At 35.3% G+C, this 18337-nt stretch overlaps 1 pseudogene; it reads right to left on the bottom strand.

Annotated features, from left to right (window-relative positions):
• Positions 1–1415: 1415 nt before the first annotated feature.
• On the bottom strand, positions 1416–12327 carry LOC107749387 (follicle-stimulating hormone receptor-like; annotated as a pseudogene).
• Between the last annotated feature and the right edge of the window lie 6010 nt (positions 12328–18337).

Below are 18337 nucleotides of genomic sequence, written 5' to 3' on the forward strand. Positions count from 1 at the left end.
AAATACAGAAATATTCATAGTGCTGCTGAATTAATATAATCATCTTAGTTCTCACTGTGGGTGTTGGAATTAAAATGTTGTGACCCACAGACATGGGTTTTTAAAAGTAATGATTATCTCCTAAAATAGATTTTAAAAATAATTTTAAAGTTCTAATGGTTGCAGTAACTACTCTGCTTTCTCTGTGTGTGGCTTTCTTGCTGTCCACTGTTCCCTTGACTTACGGCATTGAACCCCTGGCCTTGATACATGAGCCATATCTTCATAACAGATTCCTCTTTTTTTTTATGGACTTCCTCAGCCCATTTGAGGTTTGAGTTCAGGGTGCCGTATTGCACAGCTGCTGTAACTGCCACACACTCCCATCGCTCCACTCCAGCACTGAGGCAAACATTGCTGCCAAAAAAAAAAAAATTAGCAGAACAACGGCTCTCTGTCTCAGAGCTTAAACATTATTGCAGGTGCAAAGATAAGAACAGAGTCAAGACTTGGACAGAGTGAAACTCACTCCTAACTTTGGTTTTAAATTGTGCCTCAGTTCATGTAAAGCAGAAGCAGACTCTGCTGTGTGAATGTCCAGTAAAGGATTCATTGGTTGTACCATAAATCCATTCAACTTAAAATTCCCATACTCTCTCAGACATCCTCTCTCATACTGCGGTTGGTCTGCGAGGTTATAGTGACCTTGAACAAATCATTCCAGTGCTAAAGGACTGAAATATTTGTGATAAGAGTGGGCGATGGCAAGGGCTATAAATGTCTTTTCAGTTTCAGCACACATGAGAACTGAAATAATACAGAAAACCAAACCATCTAAATGGAACTGGAGGTTTTCATATAGTGTAATTATGTTTAACTTATATTATTATTTTTTGGTTATATAAAATGAACAAATATACAAAACACACTCTTAATAGTTTACAATTTCTTTATTATTATTTCTTTATTTTTTGCATGTTGACCTTTGCCACCAGTATCAGCAAGCCTTAAAGCATCCTCTTTTCTGCAGATGAAAAACAAATTTTGAAAAACATGATTCTGGAAATTTTGGATGCATAATCCCTTTAAATTTAACAAGCTTTTCACTTCAGAAGTATGAACTAATTTGACAATATGTAATGCTGCATGCTTGTTGAAAGATGTAGAGATCTACATTATTCATGCTAAAGATATCGCCTAATCTCAATTTTTGTGCACTCATCCATACAGGATATGTCAAAGGTCAATGAAGTAGCATCTTGGGAATGGAGTATGTACTTCTAAAGACATCTGAATCATTTGACCCGAGAGGTCAAGCACTGTAAGTACACAAAATCAATATGAGATGACTTTACACTATTGCATGCTATAGAAATCTTCCAGAATTTCATATCCAGATTCCACGTCTTTCCTTCTTTATCTTCATTTCAGCTTGATCAGTGCACTTGGGCGACGTGTACCAAGGAATACAGTGTTCCATCACTAGTCTTTAGCGAAGGCACCATGGCTCCGTTTTGCCCCGAAGAGATCTCTGTGCGGTAAATGTGCGCACGCGATTTAAAGCAGCCGAATCGGCTGGTCAGAATGAAGAAATCCCTCTTGAAGGTTTGGGTGAAGAAGGCATAGAGAAACGGGTTTGAGCAGGAATTTATGGGGTAAAAAAGCACCAGCAAGAATTTAACATGAGAGACGGTGATTAGCGGTAGCTTTAAGGATGCAGAGATGGCGAAAAACGAGATGGGAGCCATGCACAGGAAGTCGGTGAAGATGAGCACAGCCATGCGCTTTGCTATACGCATGTCTGCATTGGCAGGAACGAAGGTGGCATTGTGTACGGTCAGGTAGATGCTCATATAACAGACACATACGATTAGAAAAGCAGCTACGTTGAGTAGGAGCAACAGCATCACTTAACCTTGTGAAATCACCGTTTCTACATCCATTGGCAGGCAGATGCTGGTCTTACTGTAGCTGCTCACTCCCAAAATGGGCATCAGAGCAGTCAGCAGGGCGAAAAGCCACCCAGCCGCCATTATTGTGCAGGGATGGCGCAGGCGCAGCTGCATAGCGTAAGTGATGGTGTGCCAGCGCTCCAGGGCAATGGCAGTCAGAGTGTAAACAGACAGCTCGTTGGAGAAAACTGTGAAGAAGCCTGCCGCATGGCACCCAGCTCCCATCTGCCAGTCTATGCCAGTTGTAGTAGCGGGACTGTGTCTGAATGTCCTTGGCAGCGGTGATCAACAGGTAAATGCCCATGCAAAAGTCCGCAAAAGCCAGGTGGCACATTAGAAACCTGGGAACAGTCAGTTTATAGCGGCTCGTAAGGAGCACCAGGAGGACAGCACAGTTGCCCACCATGGCCAATATGCTGATGAACCAGATCAGAACCCGCAGGAATGTAAAACCCATGATGTCCTCGCAGGGGTTGAATGCATCTGGTCTGGGGTAGCAGGTCACTTCTATTTCATCCTTACAGTGGTCTTCAAAAAAGTATGGTTCCAAGAGGAGGGCACCAGAATCGTTACACATTTGATTCTTCACAGACCTGTGTGAGCAGGTACAGTTGAGCTTTCAGTATTAAAGGAAGAAAATTACATCACCATTTACTTATCCTCATATTGTTTCAAACATCTATGTCTTTTTTTATAAGGAACTGAAAAGGACACGTTTAGCAGAATGTTCACGCTGCCCTTTTCCAGACAATGAAAGCGAATGGTGACCAGCTCTTAAAATGACAATAAAAAGCATCATAAAAGCAGTTGATATGACTCGTGTGTGATATTCCAAGTCTTCTGAAGCTATATGAGAGCTTTGTTTGTATGAATTTGTACAATGTGATTCTTTAGAAATTTTAGGAAAAAAAACATAAGCATGAGGGCCCATCCCTAACACAACACCTAAACTTACAAAAGCAGATTGTACAAAAACACAAACTCATATGAATTATTCAAAAGGTTAAATATTTACAAATATTTATTAAATAATGCGAATAATATATACAAAATATAATCACGAATCGCCATGAGAGTGTGTTGGAATATTTTGCACTAATATTCGGTCTTATTTTCGCATGTAATTTGTGTGTTCAAACAAATGCATGAAAAACGGAATGAATGAAAGTGCAAATTCACTCTCTGACAGTAGGTGGTGCTTATAAAAAAGCAGAAATTAATACGATATGCAAAGTGCTGCGGAACTCTACGTTTCTGACACCTGCTTGTCACAGAGAAGAAAGGACGTCAAACAGTATTTACATATTTTCAAACAGCTGTTAAGATTTTTGTATTAGCTATAGTGTTTATCAAACTAAAGTTAACCAAATTAAAGTTTGACCAAAAGTGCAAATCTGATTGGTTAGCCAGCTTTATTCGGAATGCGATGGAAAAGATTAGAAGCTCTCTCCATTAAATAAATAAATAAATAAATAAAATATTTGTGTCTTAATAGATGGAATAGCTGCTCATTTAAATTAAAATGTTTGTCATACCAAATTTTCTCACCAAATATTCGTCTAGGTATGAACTAACTTTTTGACAATTTTGGCAGCTTTTGCAGCATTTGTTACCATCTAATTACATTGTATGGAAAGAGCAGCATCTCCTTTTGTAAAAGCAAGCCGCACAGGTTTGGAATAATATAAGGATGAGTAAATTATAACATGATGAACTTTTTTTTTTTATGCAGTGTGTAACTGACTTGTGCTTCTTGAAGTTTTTGAAGGTACAGTAGTGGCTGGCGTAGGTCAGGTTAGCTTGCTTGAGCTCAGTAAACAGCTCCAGGCTGGGAAGCTTTCTCAGAGAACTGACATAGGTGGCCGTCAGAAGCTTAAGAGTCCTCAGCATGCTTTCTGGCAGGGTATGGACAGAAGTATGTGAGATGTCCCTGTAATGACAGCAGGCATTTCAGTGTTCAGTGCAGGACTGGGTGTATAGCTTGTTGCTGAACTAAACCAGGTAACAGAGGTTAGTGTGAGTGAAACAGGCGTTGCTGTAAGAGTTTGTCCTGAGGACATATAGTGGGTGTGTGGTGCTCCAGCTGGTGAGTTGTATTGTTGTTGAAAGTCAGCGTTGTTAATGCTTACAGAACGATGGGGCCTTCAGCTCCTATAAAGGCGTACGGGTGGATATGACTCAGCTGCTGGTTTCCCATGAGAAAGCTGTGAGAAAGAGAGAGCAGGGGATTCAATGAAAGATTAGAGGTTTTATGTGAGATGCTAATTTTTGAATATATAAAGGATGTAACTGAACTCACAGTTTTTCAATTTTGGTACCATCAAAGGCATAGCTGTCTATCGCACGTATCCCATTCTCTGTTAATCTCCTGCAATAGTACATTAAGTTAGGCCACTTTTCAAAAGTTTGGGGTTGGTAAGTTTTTTTTTATGTTTAAAAAAAGTCATGAAATAACTTTTCTGTTTTAATATATTTTACACTGTAACTAATTCCTGTGATGACAAAGCTGAATTTTTAGCATCGTCACTCCAGTTTTCAGTGTCACATGATCCTTAAAGGGGTCATATGATGCGATTTAAATTTTTCCTTTCTCTTTGGAGTGTTACAAGCTCTTGGTGCATAAAGAAGATCTGTAAATAATATGCTGATTTGGTGCTCAATAAACATTTCTCATTAACATCAATGTTGAAGACAGTTTTTTGTGACGACCATGACACTTTTTTTTTTTAATTCTTTGAATGAATAGAGAGTTCAAAAGAACAGCATTTATCTTAAATATACATAAATGTCAATTTAATGCGCTGAATAAAAGAAACCTTTAAACTGATAGTGAATAAAGTAAAAATCTGTTAATTTAATCTCTTAATTATTCTGGTAACTGAAAGTTCCATTTTTGTGTATTGTAAAAATGTAAATATTCAATACATGTAATTTTGCTGCAGTATTATTAAAAAATTGTTTAAACAGCTTTTTTTATGAACTCCAAGACAAACTATATTCAATTTAAGTGTGTACATTCATTTTCAACAATTCAACAACCCATCATATTCACTCCTCATTATAAAGAATAACTCTTTGGGAATAATCAATCACACACTTGCACACTTACAGCTCAGTTATGGTGGCACTGGTCAATCCGAGGAAAGCGTTACTATATCACTGTAACGAAGACATAGCATAGATTTAACATAGATCAGCTGTACTATATTGATAAATTCTTTGTAAATGTTTACAAGTTGTATGTTTTTTGAATAGGAATCCACCCAAACCAATTAAAAATACACTGCAAAAAATTAGCGTGATTTTAACAGTAAAAGACTGTAAAAATGCTACAGTAAAAACCTGTTAATTGGTTCACAGTAAGTTTCCGTACTGTATATGGTGAATAACTGTAATTACAGTTAATGTAATTTTTCAGTAAAATACTGTTGGTTTTTGGAAGTGAATAAGAACAAGTCATTGTATAATTTACAGTGAAAAAACGTACATTGACATTCCCAGAATTCCCTGCATGACAGTATTTACCTTTTTTGCTTGTGAAAAGCTGTTTGTGATGAGCTTTGGTTCGACTTTCTCATCACCACCTGTTATTGGTGTTTATCAGTGTATTACAAAATAGATATTAGTACTTTAATAGGTGGGTATAATAACATTACTTAATTAACATTGAATTCACATACTGTGAATGTAAATTCAGACTGTAAATCCTAAAATGTTGCTGCCATATTTTTTATGTTAAAGTTTGGAATACATTGGAATACAGCTTCCAGTATTTTACCGTAAATGTCACTTTTTTTTTATTTTTTACAGTGTATACATTAAAGGGGGCATATGATGTTGCTAAAAAGAACATTATTTTGTGTATTTGGTGTAATGAAATGTGTTTATGCGGTTTAAGGTTCAAAAAACATTATTTTCCACATACTGTACATTCTTGTTTCTCCTCTATGCCCCGCCTTTCTGAAACGCGTCGATTTTTACAAAGCTCATCAGTCTGAAAACAGCGTCACACACGGTGGCCTAGAGTGAGCGGAGGCCGCGGACTAGCGTGAGGAACGGCCGGAGGGCTAGAGTGAGCAGAGGCGGCGGGCTTGAGAATGGCGCGGCCGGCGGATTGGACGAAAGAGCGTCCAGAGAGCTTGCGGCAACCACATGTGACGACCCCGGGCTGGACTCCGTGCCGATTTGGTGATCCACAGCTCCGGGGTGTTGTATTTCCTCAGCAACCAGCACGGATCAGCTCCAGGCATGATGAAGTCGAGGCATGACAAAAAGTGATGCAAATGGGATACACGCAAATCTCTCCAGAGGTAAGAGATCGTCGGTATCACCAAAACCTCCGTCTCTACTGTGGCCAAGCCGGTCATGTGAAAGTCTCCTGCCCCACAAGACCTAAGCAGCAATCTTCCCACATCGTGACGTAGACATGTGGGGGCGTCTTAGCACGAGCCGTTTTAGGTAGGCGTGGCTGACTCCTAACTTTAATAAAGAATATCTCTTTGGATTTGAGACTTTAGTCTTTGCAACTTTACAGATCTTCTTTATGCACCAAGAGCTTGTAACACTCCAAAGAGAAAGGAAAAATTGAAATCGCATCATATGACCCCTTTAAGACAGTGACAACATGAGTAGAGACTTACAATAGAAATTCAAGAGCAGCAGAGTTGATCTTGGAGAAATCAGGCAGGAATTTAAGACCAGTGTTTGATATAGTCCTAAAGGAACACACACGCACGCACACACATACAGACAAGATTAATGAATTGAATATACGTCAGAGAGACATTTGTATTTTGTCTTTGTATCTACAGCCTTTGTTTCCTGTGAGAAATATTTGATATGGATATTGACCCGTGTTTAGGTCATTCTGCTTTTATTGAGGTCTTTCGGGACTTTTAACATAACTCAATGATCGACTGAAATTCTTGTGGGAATATACTCCCTTTAAATTGCAGAACCACAGCATGACACCAAAATGATTCAGAATTTACTAGACAAGAGTAATGAAGACAGAGGATAACTCACAGATGCTGTAGCTTTGGAAGTCTCCAGAAGCAGGAAGCATATTTTTGGATCACAAGATTTTTTGATTTTGTAATAGTACTGTCAGATAGATGGATAGGTAGAAAAAAGTTGTTTTGTCTTTCATATTAACTACAATTTGTGATTCAAATTTTAACTTACTATTTTTAATCGCTACAATAATGTTTTGACAAGAATGTAATTGGTTGTAATTTCCACATGTAGTGCAGCAACATACATTTCCTTTAGCTCTGTCAGGTTATAGAAGGCGTAGTCTTCAATTCGCTCAAGAGCATCATTCTCAGACACCACTCTGAGGAGGAGAATAGTTATATGAATGCCTAAAACTTTTAAAATGGATTGCAATACATCATCATGATTAAAAAAATCTTAATTATCATGATGCACTATTTGCTTTATGATTTCTCACAAACAATAACTCACCCAAATATGAAAATTTGCTGAAAATGTAATCAGCTTCAGGCCATCCAAGATGTAGATCAGTTTGATTCTTTAATGGAACAGATTTGGAAAAAAATAGCATAATATCACTTGTTCACCCTTCAGTGAATGGGTGCCATCAGAATGAGAGTTCAAACAGCTGATAAAAACTTCAGTAATCCACACGACTCCAGTCCATCAATTAAAATTTTGTGAAGCAAAAAGAAAAAAAAAATCCATCATTAAGGTGTTTAGAACTTGAAATCATCACTTCTGGCTAAAATATCTATTCATATCCACTGTCCATAAAATTGCTTTCTCCAGTTAAAAAGTTGTCTTATCTGAATCAGGAGAGAAATATGCAAAAATCAAGCACCATTTACATCCCAAAACAGTTCTAAACAAATGTTGTTGTTGTTTTTTTTATGTGAAAGGACAACAGGGGATGGACTTTTTTACTGGAGGAAACATTATTAGGGACTCATATTTTGGCGAGAAGCAACAGTTTAAAGTTAAAACACCATAATTATGGATTTGATTCTTACAAACATGCAGCTTTTCACTTTGCAAGATATTAATTGATACACTGGTGTCGTGTGGATTACTTGTGTATTACTGTGATGTTTTTATCAGTTGTTTGGACTCTATGACGGCACCCATTCAGTGTAGAGGGTTAATTGGTGAGCAAGTGACGTAACGCAAATTTTCTCCAAATCTGTTTCGATGAAGAAACAAACTCATCCATATCTTGTATGGCCTGAGAGTGAGTACATTTTCAGCAAATTTTTATTTGGGGTGAATTATTCCTTTAAGGGCACTGGGGGAAATCAAATCACTATGCAAATGCCGACTTAATAATAATTAAAAAAAAAAAATTCTGAGATTAAATAAACTTGATTTTTATCTCTTTTAATAATAATAAAAAAAAAATTCTGAGATTAAATAAACTTGATTTTTATCTCTTTTAATAATAATAAAAAAAACACTTGCCAATTATTCTGTCCTAGGTTTTGTAGTATTTTAAAACTGTGATACATATAGTGTTTGGGTCACTGTTAAACATCATGTTCCATATGAAAGTCTAAACATATCCAATCAAGACTAAATATCATGTGTTTATGCGGTTTTGTATTGTCAAAACGAAGCCAAAAGCCAAGAAGAGTTGTGAGCATTCAGTAGCAGTTTCTCTGGGTTTTAAATGCTTGATTAAATGCTTTGGATTCTTGCTGAATATACACTTCCATGTTTTAATAGTAAACAGCTCTGTGTCCTTCACGGTGTCTTTGCACTCACATTCTCTTCAGCTCATGTAGTTCAGACAGGGCTGCTCGGTGAAGCACGCTGATCTGAGTCAGTTTGATCTCCCTGCTCAAAATTAGACAGAAGAGATGTGATTCACCATCCATCAATGTGTTACAGTTATAAATAGCACAGTCTACTCAGAGGTGAGTGTGGTATTATAAGAAATCCTATATAAAAGTTGACATGTCTATTTCAGGTATGGCTGTTTTTATTTATTTACTTATTTTTGCTTTCACTAGATTACTAATCACTTAATTTGTATTAGTGCTGTCAAACGATTAATCGCGATTAATTGCATACAAAATAAAAGTTTTGTTTGTATAAAATATGCATGTGTTCTGTCTTCTGTGTATATTTATTATGTATATATAAATACACACATACAGTGTATATTTAGAAAATATTTACATATATTTACATGTCTATATTTATATTCATATAATTTATATTATAAATAAATATATTTAATATATAAGCATAACATATTTTTCTGAAATATATATACATGCATGTGTGTGTATTTATATATACATAATAAATATACACAGCACACATATATATTATGTTAAAAAAAACTTATTTTGGATGTGATTAATTGCGATTAATCGTTTGACAGCACTTATTTGTATCTAGTTTATTAAGGTCGTAGACTCTGCAAACCTTTCAGTGATACCTCTTGACAGCTATTTTCTATGGGCACACAAACATTCTTTACTTAAATGGAAAGTATGCTACAAATTCTCCTATTAATTTTTAAATGAGTGGTCTGTCTCCACCTGATTATAATTTTGACACCAAGCAAAAACAGATTTGCTGAAATCAAAACAAAATCACATTTTATGTGTTGGCTAATTGGCATGAACTCAGACCTTCATGGCTTTTTTCCATACAAATCACATTGCACAAATTCATACAAATTCGTTCTCTCAAGCATACAAGCTTCATTTTCTCATGAGATCAGACTTAGAGAGATCAGTTTAAATTTAGAGTATCAGTGTGTGTGTGTGTGTGTGTGTGTGTGTGTGTGTGCGTGCTCTAAAAACTCTTTTCAAGTATATTTGTGAACTTACACCAATCTTCCACTTCAGGAATCTAATAGGTTCTCATGAAAGTTAGTATGAGCAGAATGAGTCATAGCAGAAACTAGGTCATTCAAGATGCGAAATGTTATGAGAAATGGAAACACAATTACCAGTAGCCTATTTACAGACTGCAAATAATCTATTTACTTTCAAGATTTTTTGTGTAATTCTTATTGCACGTTGTCATTAGTGTCTGTGTGTTCTCCCTGTGGATATTCATTCCTGTAATCCCTCAGAAACGCAGACAGCACAATTACACAAAGCACTCCGGACAAGAATCCTTGTAAAGCATGCAGGAAAGTAAATCTAGTACAAGAGATACAGATATTAAAGATTAGAAAAAGCACTATATCTTTGTTAAATCATAGTTTGACTGTTTTTATCCTTACTTATTTGTCCCTGACTGAATTTGGGGTGGGTTATCTAAATAGCTGATGGAGGAAGTGTTTGAAAGCGAGCGATATTTTTATTTTTGTGATTCCGTTTGGTGTCGTTAGTGGTGCAGAATGTAATGTTTTAGAGACATTAGCTTTGATATTTACAGTTATAAAGAGAGAAAACATCTGCAGCATGAACAATTCCTATCAAGCACAGGACTGTTTGTTCTTGCAGTGCAGAGTAGAAAGTCTGACACGCTGAGACACACAAGCTGAAAAGCTCTTGATGCTTTTTCCAAAATGGAAAAGTTAAAGAAGTCAAAAGTAATGAACACAAAGCGTAGACAGTCATAGTGAGGCTCAGAGCACAAAAAGGCCCTGTCAGGTTGAAATGTGTGATCCAGCTGGGCATCTTCAGATAGATTCAACCTTATCTAAACTGACTGGCAGTCGGTTCAAAACTGAAATAGAATTCACCATTAACCTGCTTGAGGAAGTTAAAGACCTTTACCTCTCTCTCTCTTTTTTTGACTGGTTGAAAAAACAAATGACTTCATGCAATGCATGACAAACATTGAACATAAAAACACACTCCCCCATGTCAGGCTTGAGAATTTGTATGAGGGACGATAGCCTTGAGATTACAAAAAATATTCTGGGTCTCGCAAAAGAAACATGAATTCTTTGTCAATCACATTCTCTCCAAACCACAATAACAAGCTCTGGAACAATAACCGTGTCACTGAGAATCTCAAGTTTTTAATTAGACTGTCAAGTTGTCAGTGTTGTTTATTACTTTCGTTATTATACAACTCACATTAAAATTCTTATTTATTTAATCTTTTTGTTTTATTTAAAATAAATGTAAGAAAAGTAGTGCATACATCTCTATAATCAATTTTCATTCAAAATATCATGATTAAAGAATACAATATACACTGAACAAAATTATAAACGCAACACTTTTGTTTTTGCCCCCATTTTTCATGAGCTGAACTCAAATATCTAAGACTTTTTCTATGTACACAAAAGGCCTATTTCTCTCAAATATTGTTCACAAATCTGTCTAAATCTGTGTTAGTGAGCACTTCTCCTTTGCCAAGATAATCCATCCACCTCACAGGTGAGGCATATCAAGATGCTGATTAGACAGCATGAATATTGCACAGGTGTGCCTTAGGCTGGCCACAATAAAAGGCCACCCTAAAATGTGCAGTTTTATCACACAGCACAATGCCACACATAGAAAAAGTCTTAGATCTTTGAGTTCAGCTCATGAAAAATGGGGGCAAAAACAAAAGTGTTGCGTTTATAATTTTGTTCAGTGTAGTTTGTTTTGAATTACAAAAAAAATTCTAAAAATAAATAAATAAATAACTATAAGCAATAAATGAAAATTGTTCATATTTTGTCGTGACATTTTATAGCAATTTCTAATAATAATATTTTTTAGGAAAAATTCATTATACTGATTTATGTACCTACATTTTCTACTTGTATTTTACTATACACTTTACTATGTCAGTGTTATTTTGGTATTATGTATATACTATTATAATATTTATTAATATGTTGAATTAGCTGTTCATTTTATATTTTCAGTTTTATATTATTTTTTATATTTGCTTTTGTCATTTTCCTCTTTCAATGTTTGTTTTATTTAAGTTTTAATTTGAGTAATTTTAGAACTTCAGCTAGTTGTCAAGGCAACATTTACATTTGTTTTATCTAATATTCAATATATTTATTTACATCAATTATTTATAACATAATTAATTATTTATTTATACCATTTATCTAATATCTAAAATTTATTTAATTTGATTTAAACTCTATTTCAATTAATGAAAACACATTTTTAAATGGTTTTAGTTAACAACACATACTGTAACTTCAACACCCAAAACAACTAGGTAGCATCAAAATATTTGAAGTGAGGGTTCTAATGTGAAATTCATAATAACTATGCACTTTATTGTGCATTTGTGTGTGTGTTTATACTCACACAGATGTAGTATTTTTCGGTATATATCTTGGAATCTCATGGACCTTGTTGCAGAAGAAATAGCGAGTTGAACCATTGAATGAGCAGAAATGAGATCCAGCAAACATGCCTTCTGTGTGTGGCATGAAGCAGTCGAAACTAAAGTACAGCATCATCAGCAACACCATCCTCTTTATCATCTTCTCTTTCAGGTGGAAGGCTTTTTGCAGTGTTTGTGAACTGAGGCCTTTAGTCTAGCTCCAGGGCTCCAGTTCTGGGCTGAACCGCTCAGATTGGTCTTCGTTAGGAGTCTGTTTGCTTGGTGTTTTCTGGTTGTAGTGGACTGTTCTAGTGAAGCGGCAGGGTGGTTGATTTCTTTCTAAGAGGTGTTCTGGTCAGAAGCTCTACAGGGAGACCTTGGGAGAGAGGTCCTCTGATAACAAACAAATGTTTTGTTCGTTCCTCCCCTCCGAATCCTTATTTCTCTCCTCCTCTCATCCTTTTCTTCAAAAAGTGAATGCGGTCCTCCCCATCTATACTGAGCTCTGAAAGTCCCAGAAAAACTACATACAAAACAGTTTTCATTTTGTAGCTACCAATGTTACTTTTTTCGAATGTACTGTGCGTACTACCCGGTAAACATGTTGATAGTAGTGGACTGCGTGTTCAGACACTGACACCAAACAGATACACTAGCACTCACTCTTAGCTAATACTCATGAACTTAAAATTCCACAGCTCTTGTAAAATATTAGTGGACACAGGTTTTTAAAGATGCATAACGTGAAGTAGGGCTGAATGAAAGCTTATTAAATTTACAGTACAAATTGGATTGCAAGAAATTCTCTGTAAAAATGTGGTAACATATTAGGGCATTATGGGATGGCATTTTGGTGTGATTTGGGTTCTGTTTTAACATTTAAAGTGGGTCATAGCCCTCTTAGGGTGGTTTTTACAGGCCCTCTGTGAAGCTGATTATAATGGCTGACTATTTTATAACTACGATAACAATGAAAAGATAGAATGCAAATCAAAATTACGGTTTAGGATCGTAAGTATACGAGTAAAAGAGTAATATATTTAAAATGCATTTATTTCATTCGAAGTATAGTTCAAATCTCTTGACATATTTACTGACACATCGCTCGAGGCTTACTTATATAAATATTACAGTTAAACTTTATTTGGAGTACTATTTGCACATTTCTTAATATTAAGCATAAATTGTGTTTTAAAAAATTAAGTGTGGATCAGCTGATAAACAACATCGGTGTCTTTTTAATATGTAGCCCTGTCTTAGAATAAAGGCTTTTTACTTTGCTTACTATGCGAGTGCCTGGATGTGGTTTTTCTTTTTCTTTTTTTGTATTTTGCAACAAGATCCACTCTTCATTTTTGAAATTTTGTTCCCTCTCTGGAGCACCCATAGTTTTGCCTGCGAGTACCTGATGAAGGTTTTTCCTTTGACTAATTGTGTTTTAATGTCACTATTGATGAGGATTGTATGATCTTTGAATAATATTGGCCTTTAAATGCAAGATATTTATAGTGTACCTGAAGTATTACTTGCAATAGTTCCACTTTTGCACAATCAAATATACTCAGTATATCTTTTGGTTGGACTTAAGCACCACTTCTGCACAATTAAAGTGCATTAAGCACAAAATGTAGCAGACTTTAAGTATATTGGTTTAGTATACTAAAAGTACAATTGCCAGGTATTTTTATTAAGAACATAAATATGTATTTGTAGTATACTTAGCATGAAATAAATGTATTTCAAATACATGTAGTAGTGTAAAAAGGCTAAAACTTTTTTTTTTTTTGTAAATAAGATTTTATCTATCTATAAAACCCTAATTTTAACATAATGTTACTGTATCTCTCTTTCTCTCTCTCTTTTCTCGTTTAAAATTGTGGTAAATGTGATAATTATTTTACTTGGCATTTTCTGCTAAAATTCTAATAGGTAATTCTAGTAGATTTTTCCCACACCTTGGCTGCCTTTAAAAAAAAAAGTTCCATTGGAAAAAAAAAAAAAATCAATTTTGAGTTTTAATTGCTGTGCACTGCTGCTGTGTGTACTTGAGTTAAAAAGTGCTGTGAGAGCTGTGATTGGAATACAGCCATGGCAGAGAGCTGTTCAACTGTGGGCTTTATAAAACAGTCTGAATAAATGGATAACCTTGAGGAGTAGTTATAGGGAAAGGGTGTTTTTATTGCTTTTATTACTAAATTCTGTTTCTTTGACCTGAATGTAACTGTATGGCTTCAAGAAAACATGTTTTTAAAAAAAAATGGTTACCTTTGAGCACCAGTTAAATTATGACTTTGAAATGTCAATTTAAGATTTAATTCCCACAATACAACTGAAGCTTTGGATGCTTTTGAACGCATAGAGTTTTGTAAAGCCTCAATAATTAGAAACGATAGTGAAGCAAAGTGAATATTTAGGTCAGTTCCTGTTTCATTACTACGGAGTCCCAAAAGCGAGAGTGAGGGAACGGGGTAAATGAGACTTGTGTCGCTGCATCTGTTTGAAATACGTAATTAAGCCCTCTCAGCAACATTCTTATTTTACCTTGATGATAAGGACGGTGAAGGTGCTAAAAATAGCTGGCTGGGTTAGGCAATCAGAGGACTGTTCCTGCCTTATCAAGCCCAGGTGAATACACAACAGAGTGCACAGGAAACAACAGAGCTTCCGTAATAAAATAAAGATGAGCAGAAAATGAATGTAACATATAACATAACATATAACATGTAACATAAGTGACACTTACTTATTATTATGCATACAGTGCAATAATAATAAGAAGAAGAATAAGAATGATTATTATTACATTAATAATAATAATAATAATAATAACAACAACATTATTTATATACTATTATGTTTTTTATTCATATTTTGTATTGGTCTTTTAAATTTTTTTAGTAATTTTAATATGTACTTTTGCCTTTTTTAACATTACTGTTTTGGTTTAATGTATTGTTTATTTTAGTTTTAATTTTTTATCAATTTTATTTTATTTCCTGTTAGTAATTTTAATGTTCCAGCTTTAAACTAAATGAGAAATTATAAATGTTGCAACTAACTGAAATAAGTTTAGGTTTATCATCTAATATTGTTTGGATTTCAGATTTATTTCAATTAACAAAAGTGTTTTAGTTTCAGTTCTAGTTTTAGTTAACTATGATAACCCATGTGAACTTCTTGATATTGTTGTTTTCGAATATTAGGCATTTTTTAGGTATTTTGAAAAATTCCTGATAAATACCTAATAATAAATAACATGTTTAAAACGAGAATTTTTTTTTTTTTTCGTAGATCACATCTTACAAATGGATCTTAGAAAAAAGACAGAATTAGAAAAATAGAAATACAAATAAAGACAAATAACAAGTTTATGTTTAAAATAAGAAAATAGATATTTGTGGGGTGAAAAATTGGGTTAAAAAGTGATATAATCTGTGAAGTTGTATTATTTTACAAACTTTACTTCTCAAGAAAACAAGACAAAAAGACTAATGATTAAAAAATAATAAAAATGATGATTTGCATATCATCAGCACTGCAAATTGAATTTGACATTGTATTGTCATAACACACAACATATCAGCAGGGGGAAGAAGAGAACCATAAACGAGAACATCAACCCTTCTGTGTACATAGTAGCTCTTGGCGAATGGCGACGCTGTTGTAACCTATTCATGTCAACCTACATTTGTGCAACTGTTCATTGTTCATGTTTGCTTAGAACCCCAAACCCTGTGTAATATGTTTTGTTGAGCAGAGTAAGATTTCATGTTGATAATTTCGCAATGTTTATGCAAAGATATGTTGTAAAGTATATATATGTTTTGTTTGGGGAAATTAATGAAACAACCTTTCAGCATTTGCCCTCACAGACAGTCACCTCTGGATGTTGTATTTAGCTTTGAGCCAGCTGCAAGCTGTGATCTGGATGTTCATAGTCTGATGCCTATCTGCCTGGAGCCTTGTGCTATCTGCCTACACACAGCGTAGGCTACGGCATTCTGCATTCCTAGTGTTGTGCTCCCTTGCTGATGAGATCTTCAATTTTGTTCTCGCTTCTGTGGATACAGTAGCCCCAAAAGATGTAGCATCTGATAATAGGGTTGAAAAAAGACCATATTTCTGCACAAAAAGGCATCTGCTCAGAGCAACGGTGTAAAGGATAAATGTAAATTAGCATATATTAAAAACGAGAGTTATTTCATTGACGAGCACACATATACTGTACATCCTCTGAACTTGTCCGGACTGGTCTGTGGTTTAAGGACGAAAAACCTTACAGATCTCATTCTGTTTTCAAGACCATCAGCAGAGACATATTGTGTCTTTCTGTGGAGACATGATAAGATACGCTCTGACAGCTACCTGATTCTCTTCACACTCTTTCATTGGCAGGAGCAAAAAAGCGCCAAGGGCTCAGGTGTACGGTGGCTTTGGGATAATGAAGGATTTTATAACTTTTTCCCCCTCAAGCATGTCTGAACATAGTGGATCTTGTCCAAAAAGCAGCATGGTAATGTATTGCTGTATCTGTTGGCTTTTTCAATTTTGAGGAGGTGTCTGTTAGTCTTCCGTATTTTTAATTAAAGGAATAGTTCACCTAAAAATGTAAATTGCTGAAAATGATGAGTTTGTTTCTTCATCGGAACAGATTACTCACCAATTGATTCATTGCAGTGAATGGGTGCCGTCAGAATGAGAGTTCAAACAGCTGATGAAAACATTACAGTAATCAACAGGTAATTCACATGACTCCAGTCCATCAATTAATGTCTTGTTAATTGTAAAACTGCATGTTTGTAATTAACGAAGCCATCATTAAGCTGTTTTTAACTTCAAACCATTGCTTCCACATAAAATATAGAATCCTCTATCCATAATATTGAGAAAGTTGTCTTTTCTGAATCAGGAGAGAAATATGCACACCAAAATAGTTCTAAACAAATATGTTTATTGAGAAGACAATAAGGGATGGATGGAATTATTTCACTGGACGAAGCATTATTATGGATTATTTTGGCTAAGTTAAGTTAAAATGTTAACATGCCATAATGATGGATTTTTTTTTTCTTACAAATATGCAGCTTTTCACTTCACAAGATGTTATTTGATGGACTGGAGTCATATGGATTTCTTGTGGATTATTGTGATGTTTTTATCAGCTGTTTGATCTCTCATTCTGACGGCACCCATTCACTGCAGAGGATCCATTGGTGAGCAAGTCATGTAATGTTAAATTTCTTCTAAACATCCGTTTGGATGAATAAATAAACTCCTTTGCACACTGGATGGCCTTGTGGTGAGCAAATTGTCATATTTGGGTGAACTGTTCCTTTAATTTAATGTTACTTGACATTGCAAATATGTGAAATTAGCTCAGTGAAGTATGTTTTAAAAATGAAAACAGTGACTATGATGTCATGCAGGCTGTGACTCACTGAAAACACAAGGTTGCTTTTCCTCGTCGTACTATAACAGGTAGGGATGCTGCTGTGTGTATTGGCATGCGCTGGCAGTGAAGAAGCAGAGGAAAATTGGATCCGTGGAATAAAACTTTCTAACAATGGTTGTTTCGGCAGTTGTTGACATCAGCAGATGACATGCAGCAAAACATGTTATGTCTTGGACTGGTGAAGTCAAACAAAGCCAGTTCTTTTTTCCTCCAGTCTATTATTGTATTATGAAAGGAGGGAGCGGTAAATTCTTATGAGCGACATACTCCTTCACGCTCTGGCAGTCTTCTCTTTCTCTGTCCCTCTTTTTCCTTCTCTCTCCCACCCCACCTCAATCAAACCCATCAACCTCATTAACATTCCACATCCAGGAGCAAACCAAGCGTTCAGCTTTGAGAAGAGAGGACAAAGTAGCATGCTCTCCTGAGGAAAACACATTGACATTTTGTCAAGTCAGAGTGTTGGTGCGGCTTTCTTCCGTGGAACTGGGTTCATTTTAAAATGATGCCGTAAGGAAGATTTTCTCCTTTTATACATCCACTATTTCTTGAAATCTTCTTGAATAGTTTTTTAAGATTCCTCAAAATCTCTGTTATTGTAAGATTTAGCATAAGCAGGGCACTGTAGGCCATTTTATTCTACATGTTAGATTACTCTTTGCTTACCCTCACTGTATATGACTGTATATTAATAATATTCACAATA

Source organism: Sinocyclocheilus rhinocerous, unplaced genomic scaffold (assembly GCF_001515625.1).
Source record: "Sinocyclocheilus rhinocerous isolate Xijiao unplaced genomic scaffold, SAMN03320098_v1.1 scaffold650, whole genome shotgun sequence".
Lineage (NCBI taxonomy): Eukaryota > Metazoa > Chordata > Actinopteri > Cypriniformes > Cyprinidae > Sinocyclocheilus > Sinocyclocheilus rhinocerous.